The sequence below is a fragment of the Lucilia sericata genome, unplaced genomic scaffold, assembly GCF_015586225.1.
Source record: "Lucilia sericata isolate MDLA Ls3-8-SP2 unplaced genomic scaffold, ASM1558622v1 Contig001677F_arrow, whole genome shotgun sequence".
NCBI lineage: Eukaryota > Metazoa > Arthropoda > Insecta > Diptera > Calliphoridae > Lucilia > Lucilia sericata.
Genome location: NW_023995587.1, coordinates 66,593 through 82,624, shown reverse-complemented (window position 1 = coordinate 82,624; position 16,032 = coordinate 66,593). Strand labels below are relative to the sequence as shown.

The 16,032-nt window shown below is 26.8% G+C and overlaps 2 pseudogenes; both read right to left on the bottom strand.

The window, feature by feature from the left end:
- Positions 1-405: 405 nt before the first annotated feature.
- Positions 406-1,910, bottom strand: LOC119612388 (annotated as a pseudogene).
- LOC119612387 lies at positions 1,263-2,899 on the bottom strand (annotated as a pseudogene).
- Between the last annotated feature and the right edge of the window lie 13,133 nt (positions 2,900-16,032).

Below are 16,032 nucleotides of genomic sequence, written 5' to 3'. Positions count from 1 at the left end.
ATTTATAATAGAATTTTATTTTTTAGTCAAAAAGCTAAAATTTATTTAAAAGGCGAGAAGACCCTATAAATCTTTATATTTATATTATTATAATTTTTTAGATTCTTTTTATTATAATAATAGATTATATTTTATTGGGGTGATATTAAAATTTAATAAACTTTTAATTGTTTAAATCATTAATTTATGAATAATTGATCCGTTATTAGCGATTAAAAAAAACAAGTTACTTTAGGGATAACAGCGTAATTTTTTTGGAGAGTTCATATCGATAAAAAAGATTGAAAGGAGAAGAACTATCTTGTAAACCTAAATTTGCTCATGTTGACATTTATTATTCTAATAAAAGTAAAATACTTTATATATGGAGCTTAAATCCATTGCACTAATCTGCCATATTAGAAATTAGTTAATAAAGGCAATTACATTTCAAGTTGTGTAAGCATCTGGGTAGTCTGAATATCGTCGTGGTATTCCTGCTAATCCTAAGAAATGTTGAGGGAAGAATGTTAAATTTACCCCAATAAATATAATAGCAAATTGACTTTTTAATATCTTAGTATTTAAAGTTAATCCTGTAAATAAAGGGTATCAATGAACAAACCCTGCTATAATAGCAAATACAGCTCCTATTGATAAAACATAATGGAAGTGAGCTACTACATAGTATGTATCATGTAAAATAATATCAACTGAAGAGTTAGCTAAAACAACTCCAGTTAAACCTCCTACAGTGAATAAAAATACAAATCCTAAAGCTCATAAAGTAGCAGGAGAATAGTTTAATTGAGTTCCATAAAGAGTTGCTAATCAACTAAAAATTTTAATTCCAGTTGGTACAGCAATAATTATAGTAGCTGAAGTAAAGTAAGCTTGTGTATCAACGTCTATTCCTACTGTAAATATATGATGAGCTCAAACAATAAATCCTAATAATCCAATAGCTAATATAGCATAAATCATTCCTAATGAACCGAATGTTTCCTTTTTACCTGATTCTTGACTAATAATATGAGAAATTATTCCAAATCCAGGTAAAATTAAAATATAAACTTCAGGGTGTCCAAAGAATCAAAATAAATGTTGGTATAAAATTGGATCTCCTCCTCCTGCATGGTCAAAGAATGATGTATTAAGATTTCGGTCTGTTAAAAGTATTGTAATAGCTCCTGCTAATACTGGTAATGATAATAAAAGTAATAAAGCTGTAATTACTACTGATCAAACAAATAAAGGTATTCGATCAAAAGTAATTCCTATTGATCGTATATTAATAACTGTAGTAATAAAATTTACAGCTCCTAAAATTGAAGAAATTCCTGCTAAATGAAGAGAGAAAATAGCTAAATCAACAGAAGCTCCTCCATGAGCAATATTAGAAGATAGAGGAGGGTAAACTGTTCATCCTGTTCCAGCTCCGTTTTCTACTATACTACTAACTAATAATAAAGTTAATGCAGGAGGTAAAAGTCAAAAACTTATATTATTTATTCGAGGGAATGCTATATCTGGAGCTCCTAGTATTAATGGAACTAATCAATTTCCAAATCCTCCAATTATAATTGGCATTACTATAAAAAAAATTATAATAAAAGCATGAGCTGTAACAATTACATTATAAATTTGATCATCTCCAATTAAAGCTCCAGGATGTCCTAATTCAGCTCGAATTATAATTCTTAAAGAAGTTCCAATTATTCCGGATCAAGCTCCAAAAATAAAATATAAAGTTCCAATATCTTTATGATTAGTTGAAAATAACCATTGTTGCGATTAAATGGCTGAAGTTTAGGCAATAGACTGTAAATCTATTTATGAGAATTATTTCTCTTTAATCATTGGCTTTATAGTCAATAATGACATTAGACTGCAATTCTAAAGGAGTAAATAATTTACTAAGGCTTAAAAGATTATTCTTATATTTATAGCTTTGAAGGCTATTAGTTTATTTAACTTAAAGCCTTTAAAATAAAAAATATAAAGAAGAAATTAGGAATAATTCAAAAATTGAAATAAATGAAAAAGTTATAAAAATTTTCATATAACTAGATTTGAATATAGAATAATTTAATCAATTATTTTCATAATAATTTAATATAAAAGCTCTATATGATAATCGTATATAAAAATATAAAGTAATTAATGTTATTAATACTATAAATGTTAATAAAAATAATTGATTATTAATAGTTAAAGATTGAATAACAATTCATTTAGGGAAAAATCCTAAAAATGGAGGTAATCCTCCTAATGATAATAAATTAAAAAATAAAAAAAAATTTATAACCTTTGAATGAAAAAATAATGAAAATAATTGGTTAATATGAGAAGTTTTAAATATATTGAATATAAAGATTATAGCAAATGAAAGAAATGAATAAAATAAAAAATATGTTATTCATAATAAATTTCTATTAAAAATAATATAAGAAATTAATATTAAAGGTGCAATTTTTTGTCAAGTCATTAAAATTAATGCATTTGTCCATGAAAGTCCTTCTATTACATTAGGGAATCAAAAATGGAATGGAGCAGAACCTCTTTTTAAAAGAAGAGAAGAAAAGATTATTATTTCTATAAAATAATTTGAATTTGTTTTACTTGAATTTAGTAAAAACAGAATCACTGCGAATAGAAATACTGAAGAAGCTAATGCTTGAGTTAAGAAATACTTTAATGAGGCTTCTGTTGATATTAATTTATCATCTCTTATTAGGGGGATAAAAGCTAATAAATTAATTTCTAACCCTATTCAAGCACCTAACCATGAATTAGCAGAAATAGAAATTAATGTTCCTATTATTAAAATTCCGAAAAATATAATTTTTGATGAATTATTAAAAATTAAAAAGAAAAGGATTAGAACCTTTATAAATGGGGTATGAGCCCAGTAGCTTAATTAGCTTATCTTTTTATAATTATATTTTGGTGTATGATGCACAAAGTTTTTGATACTTTTAGAAATAGTTTAATTCTATTAAATATAATGAATGTAATATTATTACATGATTTACCCTATCAAGGTAATCCTTTTTATCAGGCAATTCATTAAAAGTAGGTTTTTTTTTTTTTTTTTATACTAAAATTTTTGAAAAATAAATATATAAATATATAATATAAATATATATATATATATATATTATATATATATATATATATATATATATATATATATATATATATATATATAGATAGATATATATATATATATATTTATATATATATTAAAATATGAAAAAACATATAAATATATAATAATTAATAAATTATTTATATAATTAATATAAATAACTATCCCATACATTAATAAATTATTTTTTTTAATAAATCAATTTCAACATAATAATTAGATAAATACTTATTAATAAAGATTTAATTAGTGATATTCTTAATTGAATTTTAAATTTTTTTTGATCTAAATTAATAGATATCTATTAATTAATTAAATATTTATATATTAATAGATATCTATTAATCTATATTGGTATATTGACTAAAATTCAGATTTTGCACGCCTCAATATAAATTTGAGAGGTATAAATTTAGAAAATGTTTTATATTATAATATTTAAAAAAAAAAAAATTGATCCTTTTAATTTATGGAGTTTTTTTAATATATTCATATATGTTTATGTTAAAATTTATTTACTAATTTAATTTATATATATTAAAAGTAAATTATGAATATTTTATTTAATAAATTTATTATAGATATATAAAAGTTATTAGGGGATAACTAAATTTTTATTGTATGAGTATTTACCAATTTATAATTATTTTAATAAATTAAAAAATATTTATTAGTAAATAAATAATTACTAATTTTTATTATTAATAACTCTAATTAATTTATTTATTTATTTTTATTTATTTAATAAAATAAAGAGTAAATATTAATAGGGGTAATATTTTATTAATTTATTAAATAAGTATTTATATATGAGTAATTACCAATTTTTGATTATTAAAATTAATAATTAATTATAATTGTATAAAGAAAATTTTATTATTAGAAATTATTTATTTAAATTAAATTATGATTTTAATTTACTTATTTAATTTATTTAAAAATTAATTTATTAAAAATTCAGTTAAATTAAAATTTTTAATTAGTTGTATAAAGTTTTATTTTGGCTTGTAAATTTATTATTAGTTTAATTTATATGTAAATTTTTATATGAATATTTATTTATTTTAATAATAAATATTTTTTTTTTATCCGCAGTAATTAATATTATTAATTAAGGAAACTTAGAAATAGTAATACTAAAGAGTATTGGCTAAATTTGTGCCAGCAGCCGCGGTTATATTGTTTAGTTAAATTGTTTATTTATAAAATAAAAATAAATTTATTAGGTGAAATTTTAAATTTATAAATTTTTTTATTAGAATAATTGAAGCTTGAAAATTTTAGTAATAAACTAGGATTAGATACCCTATTATTTAAAATGTAAATTAAAAAACTTAGGTAGTAGTAGTTATGTTCTTGAAACTTAAAAAATTTGGCGGTATTTTAGTCTATTCAGAGGAACCTGTTCTGTAATCGATAATCCACGATGGACCTTACTTAAGTTTGTAATCAGTTTATATACCGTCGTTATTAGAATATTTTATAAGAATGTTAATTTTCAAAATTTTTTAAAAGAAAATATATCAGATCAAGGTGTAGCTAATATTTAAGTAGAAATGGGTTACAATAAATTTATTTAAACGGATATAAATTTGAAATATTTATTGAAGGTGGATTTGATAGTAAAATTATAAAGATTAATAATTTGATTTTAGCTCTAAAATATGCACACATCGCCCGTCACTCTTACTACTAAGGTAAGATAAGTCGTAACATAGTAGATGTACTGGAAAGTGTACCTAGAATGCAATTTAAAGCTTATTTAGTAAAGTATTTCATTTACATTGAAAAGATTTTTGTGCAAATCAATATAAATTGATAAGATTTTATTTATTAATAAATTTTTTTTATATTTTAAATTATTAAAAATAATTATAAATTGAATTGTTTTAGTATTTAATAAAGAAAAAATAATATTAATTATAGTGTAATAGTATTGTGAAAGAAAATTGAAATAATTTGAAAAATTTTTATTTTAAAAGAAAATTTAATTTATTGTACCTTGTGTATCAGGGTTTATCAAATAAAAATTATTTAAAATAATTTTCTCGATTTTAAAAGAGTTAATATATTATGAAAGTTAATGTGGCAAAATTATTTTTTATAATATATTAGAAATGAAATGTTATTCGTTTTTAAAGGTATCTAGTTCTTCAAGAAATAAATTTAATTTAGAAATTTTATATTATTTAATTAAATAAATAAATTAAATAAATATCTAATTTTAATATTTTATGGGATAAGCTGTAAAATAAATTTTTAAAAATAAATAAATATGTTAATAAATATAAGCTTAGAAATAGCTATTATTAATAAAAGTGTTATAATTTCTTTTATAATAATTATTATTTATTAAAATTTTAAATTTTTATTAAAGTATTCATTTTAATAATTAAAATGAAAAAATTATGAAAAAATTAGTATATTAAAATGAACTATATATCGGAACCTCAGATTACCGCGTTTATTAAACATAGAACAATAATTCTACCGATCTATCAAATTCACCAATTAGTAAAAACACACATTATGCTACAAATTATATACCATATTAAAGTGCAATCATAATGCTTTAAAATGAAGCATAAATGACTGTCATAGCATGAAAACTGTCAATGTTATTTGCAACCATATCGGAACCTCAAATTACCGCCTTTTTAAAGCTGTGAAAATAATTCTACCGATCTATCCAATTGGCAATTTTCTAAAAATATATTATGCAATAAATTATATACCAAAACAAATGGCAACTATAATGCAATAAAAAGATGTATAAACGACTGTTATAACATGAAAACTATTAAAGTTATTTGCAACCATATCGGGGCCTTAAATTACCGCATTTTTAAAACCTGTACCAATAAATATACCGATCTATCCAATTTTTGTAAAAATTCATTATGCCACAAATTATACACAAAAACAAAGTGCAACTGTAATACTTTAAAATGATGCATAAATGACTGTCATAGCACGAAAACTGCCAAAGTTAATTGCAGCCATATCGGAACCTCAGATTACCGCGTTTATTAAACATAGAACAATAATTCTACCGATCTATCAAATTCACCAATTAGTAAAAACACACATTATGCTACAAATTATATACCATATTAAAGTGCAATCATAATGCTTTAAAATGAAGCATAAATGACTGTCATAGCATGAAAACTGTCAATGTTATTTGCAACCATATCGGAACCTCAAATTACCGCCTTTTTAAAGCTGTGAAAATAATTCTACCGATCTATCCAATTGGCAATTTTCTAAAAATATATTATGCAATAAATTATATACCAAAACAAATGGCAACTATAATGCAATAAAAAGATATATAAACGACTGTTATAACATGAAAACTATAAAAGTTACTTGCAACCATATCGGAGCCTTGAATTACCGCATTTTTAAACCTGTACCAATAAATAAACCGATCTATCCAACTTTTGTAAAAATTCATTATGCCACAAATTATACACCAAAATAAAGTGCAACTGTAATGCTTTAAAATGATGCATAAACTATTGCCCTAGCATGAAAACTGTCAAAGTTATTTGCAACCATATCGGAACCTCAAATTACCGCGTTTTTAAACATAGAACAATAATTCTACCGATCCATCAAATTAACCATTTTTTAGACGAACACATTAGCCACAAATGATATACCAAATTAAAGTGCAATCATAATGCTTTAAAATGATGCATAAATGACTGTCATAGCATGAAAACTGTCAAAGTTATTCACAACCATATCGGAACCTCAAATTACCGCCTTTTTAAACCTGGGAAAATAATTCTACCGATCTATCCAATTGGCCATTTTCTTAAAAAACATTATGCAATAAATTATATACCAAAACAAATGGCAATTTTAATGCTTTAAAATGGTGCATAAACGACTGTACTAGCACGAAAACTGCCAAAGTTAATTGCAACCATATCGGAACCTCAGATCACTGCTTTTATTAAACATAGAACAATAATTCTACCGATCTATCAAATTGACCAATTTGTAAAAACACACATTATGCTACAAATTATATACCATATTAAAGTGCAATCATAATGCTTTAAAATGATGCATAAATGACTGTCATAGCATGAAAACTGTCAATGTTATTTGCAACCATATCGGAACCTCAAATTACCACCTTTTTACAGCTGTGAAAATAATTCTACCGATCTATCCAATTGGCAATTTTCTAAAAATATATTATGCAATAAATTATATACCAAAACAAATGGCAACTATAATGCAATAAAAAGATATATAAACGACTGTTATAACATGAAAACTATAAAAGTTATTTGCAACCATATCGGAGCCTTGAATTACCGCATTTTTAAACCTGTACCAATAAATATACCGATCTATCCAACTTTTGTAAAAATTCATTATGCCACAAATTATACACCAAAATAAAGTGCAACTGTAATGCTTTAAAATGATGCATAAACTATTGCCCTAGCATGAAAACTGTCAAAGTTATTTGCAACCATATCGGAACCTCAAATTACCGCGTTTTTAAACATAGAACAATAATTCTACCGATCCTTCAAATTGACCATTTTTTAGACGAAAACATTGTGCCACAAATGATATACAAATTAAAGTGCAATCATAATGCTTTAAAATGATGCATAAATGACTGTCATAGCATGAAAACTGTCAAAGTTATTCACAACCATATCGGAACCTCAAATTACCGCCTTTTTAAACCTGGGAAAATAATTCTACCGATCTATCCAATTGGCCATTTTCTAAAAATACATTATGCAATAAATTATATACCAAAACAAATGGCAATTTTAATGCTTTAAAATGTTGCATAAACGACTGTCCTAGCACGAAAACTGCCAAAGTTAATTGCAACCATATTGGAACCTCGAATTACCGCCTTTTTAAAGCTGTGAAAATAATTCTACCGATCTATCCAATTGGCAATTTTCTAAAAATATATTATGGAATAAATTATATACCAAAGCAAATGGCAACTATAATGCAATAAAAGATATATAAACGACTGTTATAACATGAAAACTATAAAAGTTATTTGCAACCATATCGGAGCCTTAAATTACCGCATTTTTGAACCTGTACCAATAAGTATACCGATCTATCCAATTTTTGTAAAAATTCATTATGCCACAAATTATACACCAAAATAAAATGCAACTGTAATGCTTTAAAATGATGCGTAAACTAATGCCCTAGCATGAAAACTGTCAAAGTTATTTGCAACCATATCGGAACCTCAAATTACCGCGTTTTTAAACATAGAACAATAATTCTACCGATCCATCAAATTGACCATTTTTTAGACGAACACATTATGCCACAAATGATATACCAAATTAAAGTGCAATCATAATGCTCTAAACTGATGCATAAATGACTGTCATAGCATGAAAACTGTCAAAGTAATTCACAACCATATCGGAACCTCAAATTACCGCCTTTTTAAACCTGGGAAAATAATTCTATCGATCTATCCAATTGGCCATCTTCTAGAAATACATTATGCAATAAATTATATACCAAAACAAATGGCAACTAAAATGCAATAAAAAGATGTATAAACGACTGTTATAACATGAAAACTATAAAAGTTATTTGCAACCATATCGGGGCCTTAAATTACCGCGTTTTTAAACATAGAACAATAATTCTACCGATCAATCCAATTTTTGTAAAAATTCATTATGCCACAAATTATACACAAAAACAAAGTGCAACTGTAATGCTTTAAAATGATGCATAAATGACTGTCATAGCATGAAAACTGTCAAAGTTATTCACAACCATATCGGAACCTCAAATTACCGCGTTTTTAAACCTGGGAAAATAATTCTACCGATTTATCCAATTGGCCGTTTTCTAAAAATACATTATACAATAAATTATATACCAAAACAAATGGCAATTTTAATTCTTTAAAATGGTGCATAAACGACTGTCCTAGCACGAAAACTGCCAAAGTTAATTGCAGCCATATCGGAACCTCAGATTACTGCGTTTATTAAACATAGAACAATAATTCTACCGATCTATCAAATTCACCAATTAGTAAAAACACACATTATGCTACAAATTATATACCATATTAAAGTGCAATTATAATGCTTTAAAATGAAGCATAAATGACTGTCATAGCATGAAAACTGTCAATGTTATTTGCAACCATATCGGAACCTCAAATTACCGCCTTTTTAAAGCTGTGAAAATAATTCTACCGATCTATCCAATTGGCCATTTTCTAAAAATATATTATGCAATAAATTATATACCAAAACTAATGGCAACTATAATGCAATAAAAAGATATATAAACGACTGTTATAACATGAAAACTATAAAAGTTATTTGCAACCATATCGGAGCCTTGAATTACCGCATTTTTAAGCCTGTACCAATAAATATACCGATCTATCCAACTTTTGTAAAAATTCATTATGCCACAAATTATACACCAAAATAAAGTGTAACTGTAATGCTTTAAAATGATGCATAAACTATTGCCCTAGCATGAAAACTGTCAAAGTTATTTGCAACCATATCGGAACCTCAAATTACCGCGTTTTTAAACATAGAACAATGATTCTACCGATCCATCAAATTGACCATTTTTTAGACGAACACATTACGCCACAAATGATATACCAAATTAAAGTGCAATCATAATGCTCTAAACTGAAGCATAAATGACTGTCATAGTATGAAAACTGTCAAAGTTATTCACAACCATATCGGAACCTCAAATTACCGCCTTTTTAAACCTGGGAAAATAATTCTACCGATCTATCCAATTGGCCATTTTCTTAAAATGCATTATGCAATAAATTATATACCAAAACAAATGGCAATTTTAATGCTTTAAAAAGGTGCATAAACGACTGTCCTAGCACGAAAACTGCCAAAGTTAATTGCAACCATATCGGAACCTCAAATTACCGCCTTTTTAAAGCTGTGAAAATAATTCTACCGATCTATCCAATTGGCAATTTTCTAAAAATATATTATGGAATAAATTATATACCAAAGCAAATGGCAACTATAATGCAATAAAAAGATATATAAACGACTGTTATAACATGAAAACTATAAAAGTTATTTGCAACCATATCGGAGCCTTAAATTACCGCATTTTTGAACCTGTACCAATAAATATACCGATCTATCCAATTTTTGTAAAAATTCATTATGCCACAAATTATACACCAAAATAAAGTGCAACTGTAATTATTTAAAATGATGCATAAACTATTGCCCTAGCATAAAAACTGTCAAATTTATTTGCAACCATATCGGAACCTCAAATTACCGCCTTTTTAAACCTGGGAAAATAATTCTACCGATCTATCAAATTTACCATTTTTTAGACGAACACATTATGCCACAAATGATATACCAAATTAAAGTGCAATCATAATGCTCTAAACTGAAGCATAAATGACTGTCATAGCATGAAAACTGTCAAAGTTATTCACAACCATATCGGAACCTCAAATTACCGCCTTTTTAAACCTGGGAAAATAATTCTACCGATCTATCCAATTGGCAATTTTCTAAAAATATATTATGCAATAAATTATATACCAAAACAAATGGCAACTATAATACAATAAAAAGATATATGAACGACTGTTATAACATGAAAACTATAAAAGTTATTTGCAACCATATCGGAGCCTTGAATTACCGCATTTTTAAACCTGTACCAATAAATATACCGATCTATCCAACTTTTGTAAAAATTCATTATGCCACAAATTATACACCAAAATAAAGTGCAACTGTCATGCTTTAAAATGATGCATAAACTATTGCCCTAGCATGAAAACTGTCAAAGTTATTTGCAACCATATCGGAACCTCAAATTACCGCCTTTTTAAACATAGAACAATAATTCTACCGATCCTTCAAATTGACCAGTTTTTAGACGAACACATTGTGCCACAAATGATATACCAAATTAAAGTGCAATCATAATGCTTTAAAATGATGCATAAATGACTGTCATAGCATGAAAACTGTCAAAGTTATTCACAACCATATCGGAACCTCAAATTACCACCTTTTTAAACCTAGGAAAATAATTCTAGCGATCTATCCAATTGGCCATTTTCTTAAAATATATTATGCAATAAATTATATACCAAAACAAATGGCAATTTTAATGCTTTAAAATGGTGCATAAACGACTGTCCTAGCACGAATACTGCCAAAGTTATTTGCAACCATATCGGAACCTCAGATTACTGCGTTTATTAAACATAGAACAATAATTCTACCGATCTATCAAATTGACCAATTTGTAAAAATACACATTATGCTACAAATGATATACCATATTAAAGTGCAATCATAATGCTTCCATATCGGAACCTCAAACTACCGCGTTTTTAAAGCTGTGAAAATAATTCTACCGATCTATCCAATTGGCCATTTTCCAAAAATATATTATGGAATAAATTATATACCAAAGCAAATGGCAACTATAATGCAACAAAATGATATATAAACGACTGTTATAACATGAAAACTATAAAAGTTATTTGAACCATATCGGAGCATTAAATTACCGCATTTTTGAACCTGTACCAATAAATATACCGATCTATCCAATTTTTGTAAAAATTCATTATGCCACAAATTATACACCAAAATAAAGTGCAACTGTAATGCTTTAAAACGATGCGTAAACTAATGCCCCAGCATGAAAACTGTCAAAGTTATTTGCAACCATATCGGAACCTCAAATTACCGCGTTTTTAAACATAGAACAAAAATTCTACCGATCCATCAAATTGACCATTTTTTAGACGAACAAATTATGCCACAAATGATATACCAAATTAAAGTGCAATCATAATGCTCTAAACTGAAGCATAAATGACTGTCATAGCATGAAAACTGTCAATGTTATTCACAACCATATCGGAACCTCAAATTACCGCCTTTTTAAACCTGGGAAAATAATTCTACCGATCTATCCAATTGGCCATTTTCTTAAAATACATTATACAATAAATTATATACCAAAACAAATGGTAATTTTAATGCTTTAAAAAGGTGCATAAACGACTGTCCTAGAACGAAAACTGCCAAAGTTAATTGCAACCATATCGGAACCTCAGATTACTGCTTTTATTAAACATAGAACAATAATTCTCCCGATCTATCAAATTGACCAGTGTGTAGAAAAACACATTATGCTACAAATTATATACCATATTAAAGTGCAATCATAATGCTTTAAAATGATGCATAAATGACTGTCATAGCATGAAAACTGTCAATGTTATTTGCAACCATATCGGAACCTCAAATTACCGCCTTTTTAAAGCTGTGAAAATAATTCTACCGATCTATCCAATTGGCAATTTTCTTAAAATATATTATGCAATAAATTATATACCAAAACAAATGGCAATTTAATGCTTTAAAATGGTGCATAAACGACTGTCCTAGCACGAAAACTGCCAAAGTTAATTGCAACCATATCGGAACCTCAGATTACTGCGTTTATTAAACATAGAACAATAATTCTACCGATCTATCAAATTGACCAATTTGTAAAAATACACATTATGCTACAAATGATATACCATATTAAAGTGCAATCATAATGCTTCCATATCGGAACCTCAAACTACCGCGTTTTTAAAGCTGTGAAAATAATTCTACCGATCTATCCAATTGGCCATTTTCCAAAAATATATTATGGAATAAATTATATACCAAAGCAAATGGCAACTATAATGCAATAAAATGATATATAAACGACTGTTATAACATGAAAACTATAAAAGTTATTTGCAACCATATCGGAGCATTAAATTACAGCATTTTTGAACCTGTACCAATAAATATACCGATCTATCCAATTTTTTTAAAAATTCATTATGCCACAAATTATACACCAAAATAAAGTGCAACTGTAATGCTTTAAAATGATGCGTAAACTAATGCCCTAGCATGAAAACTGTCAAAGTTATTTGCAACCATATCGGAACCTCAAATTACCGCGTTTTTAAACATAGAACAATAATTCTACCGATCCATCAAATTGACCATTTTTTAGACGAACACATTATGCCACAAATGATATACCAAATTAAAGTGCAATCATAATGCTCTAAACTGAAGCATAAATGACTGTCATAGCATGAAAACTGTCAAAGTTATTCACAACCATATCGGAACCTCAAATTACCGCCTTTTTAAACCTGGGAAAATAATTCTACCGATCTATCCAATTGGCCATTTTCTAAAAATACATTATGCAATAAATTATATACCAAAACAAATGGCAATTTTAATGCTTTAAAATGGTGCATAAACGACTGTCCTAGCACGAAAACTGCCAAAGTTAATTGCAACCATATCGGAACCTCAGATTACTGCGTTTATTAAACATAGAACAATAATTCTACCGATCTATCAAATTGACCAATTTGTTAAAATACACATTATGCTACAAATGATATACCATATTAAAGTGCAATCATAATGCTTTAAAATGATGCATAAATGACTGTCATAGCGTGAAAACTGTCAATGTTATTTGCAGCCATATCGGAACCTCAAACTACCGCGTTTTTAAAACTGTGAAAATAATTCTACCGATCTATCCAATTGGCCATTTTCCAAAAATATATTATGGAATAAATTATATACCAAAGCAAATGGCAACTATAATGCAATAAAAAGATATATAAACGACTGTTATAACATGAAAATTATAAAAGTTAATTGCAACCATATCGGAGCCTTAAATTACCGAATTTTTGAACCTGTACCAATAAATATACCGATCTATCCAATTTTTGTAAAAATTCATTATGCCACAAATTATACACCAAATTAAAGTGCAATCATAATGCTTTAAAATGATGCATAAATGACTGTCATAGCATGAAAACTGTCAATGTTATTTGCAACCATATCGGAACCTCAAATTACCGCGTTTTTAAAGCTGTGAAAATAATTCTACCGATCTATCCAATTGGCCATTTTCCAAAAATATATTATGGAATAAATTATATACCAAAGCAAATGGCAACTATAATGCAATAAAAAGATATATAAACGACTGTTATAACATGAAAACTATAAAAGTTATTTGCAACCATATCGGAGCCTTGAATTACCGCATTTTTAAACCTGTACCAATAAATATACCGATCTATCCAACTTTTGTAAAAATTCATTATGCCACAAATTATACACCAAATTAAAGTGCAATCATAATGCTTTAAAATGATGCATAAATGACTGTCATAGCATGAAAACTGTCAATGTTATTTGCAACCATATCGGAACCTCAAATTACCGCGTTTTTAAAGCTGTGAAAATAATTCTACCGATCTATCCAATTGGCCATTTTCCAAAAATATATTATGGAATAAATTATATACCAAAGCAAATGGCAACTATAATGCAATAAAATGATATATAAACGACTGTTATAACATGAAAACTATAAAAGTTATTTGCAACCATATCGGAGCATTAAATTACAGCATTTTTGAACCTGTACCAATAAATATACCGATCTATCCAATTTTTTTAAAAATTCATTATGCCACAAATTATACACCAAAATAAAGTGCAACTGTAATGCTTTAAAATGATGCGTAAACTAATGCCCTAGCATGAAAACTGTCAAAGTTATTTGCAACCATATCGGAACCTCAAATTACCGCGTTTTTAAACATAGAACAATAATTTTACCGATCCATCAAATTGACCATTTTTTAGACGAACACATTATGCCACAAATGATATACCAAATTAAAGTGCAATCATAATGCTCTAAACTGATGCATAAATGACTGTCATAGCATGAAAACTGTCAAAGTAATACACAACCATATCGGAACCTCAAATTACCGCCTTTTTAAACCTGGGAAAATAATTCTATCGATCTATCCAATTGGCCATCTTCTAAAAATACATTATGCAATAAATTATATACCAAAACAAATGGCAACTAAAATGCAATAAAAAGATGTATAAACGACTGTTATAACATGAAAACTATAAAAGTTATTTGCAACCATATCGGCGCCTTAAATTACCGCATTTTTAAACCTGTACCAATAAATATACCGATCTTTCCAATTTTTGTAAAAATTCATTATGCCGCAAATTATACACAAAAACAAAGTGCAACTGTAATGCTTTAAAATGATGCATAAATGACTGTCATAGCATGAAAACTGTCAAAGTTATTCACAACCATATCGGAACCTCAAATTACCGCCTTTTTAAACCTGGGAAAATAATTCTACCGATCTATCCAATTGGCCATTTTCTAAAAATACATTATGCAATAAATTATATACCAAAACAAATGGCAATTTTAATGCTTTAAAATGGTGCATAAACGACTGTCCTAGCACGAAAACTGCCAAAGTTAATTGCAACCATATCGGAACCTCAGATTACTGCGTTTATTAAACATAGAACAATAATCTATCTAATTGATCTATCAAATTGACCAATTTGTAAAAATATACATTATGCTACAAATGATATACCATATTAAAGTGCAATCATAATGCTTTAAAATGATGCATAAATGACTGTCATAGCATGAAAACTGTCAATGTTATTTGCAGCCATATCGGAACCTCAAACTACCGCGTTTTTAAAGCTGTGAAAATAATTCTACCGATCTATCCAATTGGCCATTTTCCAAAAATATATTATGGAATAAATTATATACCAAAGCAAATGGCAACTATAATGCAATAAAAAGATATATAAACGACTGTTATAACATGAAAACTATAAAAGTTATTTGCAACCATTTAGGAGCCTTAAATTACCGCATTTTTGAGCCTGTACCAATAACTATACCGATTTATCCAATTTTTGTAAAAATTCATTATG